Source organism: Arachis ipaensis, chromosome B1 (assembly GCF_059453495.1).
Source record: "Arachis ipaensis isolate K30076 ecotype BB chromosome B1, ASM5945349v1, whole genome shotgun sequence".
Classification (NCBI taxonomy): Eukaryota; Viridiplantae; Streptophyta; class Magnoliopsida; order Fabales; family Fabaceae; genus Arachis; species Arachis ipaensis.
In genome coordinates this window covers 78,314,715-78,315,773 of record NC_142436.1, presented here as the reverse complement: position 1 = coordinate 78,315,773, position 1,059 = coordinate 78,314,715, and the positions used below count along the sequence as shown (strand labels likewise).

General features: G+C 39.1%; 1 non-coding gene across 1 annotated transcript; it reads right to left on the bottom strand.

Annotated features, from left to right (window-relative positions):
* Positions 1–690: 690 nt before the first annotated feature.
* Positions 691–799, bottom strand: LOC148577183 (small nucleolar RNA R71). Its single transcript, XR_015904080.1, has one exon. It is a non-coding gene; the product is annotated as a small nucleolar RNA R71 (small nucleolar RNA).
* Positions 800–1,059: the final 260 nt, after the last annotated feature.

Genomic DNA, 1,059 nt, shown 5'->3' with positions numbered 1-1,059 from the left:
AACTCCTCTTCCCCTATTTTCAAAGTATTCTTCTTCCTCTTCTTCTATCTTCACTTTTCTATCTTCCTCTTCTTTCTCCACATCTCACAGGGAGTCCTCTGTTCTTAAACAAAGAGCTCCCATTCACTTTTCTCTCTTATTTCTTTTCTTGTTTATGACTAGGAACAGGGATAAAGAACCTCTCTTTAAACTTGATCCTGAAACTGAAAGGACTTTAAGGAGGAGCTTACAACAAGCTAAAGCACAACACTCCGGAAGAAACCTTTCAGAAAATTTTGAACAAAAAAAAAGGAAGACATGGCCGAATCTCAAGAGGAAGCAAGAAAGGTTCTTGGTGACTTCACCATGCCTACCTCTGACTTTTATGGCAGAAGTATCTCTGTACCTACCATTGGAGCTAACAATTTTGAGCTTAAGCCTTAGTTAGTCGCTTTTCTGCAACAGAATTACAAGTTTTATGGACTTTCAATGGAAGATCCACATCAGTTATTAGCTGAGTTCTTGCAGATCTGTGATACTGTTAAGTCCAATGGAGTGGATCCTGAGGTCTACAAACTTATGCTCTTTCCTTTTGCTATAAGAGATAGAGCTAAGATATGGTTGGATTTTCAACCTAGAAAGAGCCTAGACTCTTGGAAAAAGATGGTTAATGCTTTTCTTGCTAAATTCTTTCTCCCTCAAAAGATGAGCAAAATCAGAGCGAAAGTTCAAACTTTCAGACAAAGAGAAGGTGAATCCCTTTATGAAGCTTGGGAAAGATACAAGCAATTGATCAGGAGGTGTCCTCCTGACATGGTCTCAGAATGGTCTATCATAGGCGTGTTCTATGATGGTCTGTCTGAGATATCCAAAATATCATTGGATAGCTCTACAGGTAGATCACTCCACTTGAAGAAAATGCCTGCAGAAGCAAGAGAACTCATTGAGATGGTTGCAAACAATCAATTCATGTACGCCTCTGAGAGAAACCCTATAAACAATAGAGTCTCTCAAAAGAAAGGAATTCTTGAGGTTGATACTCTGAATGCCATATTGGCTCAGAACAAGATCTTGAACCGA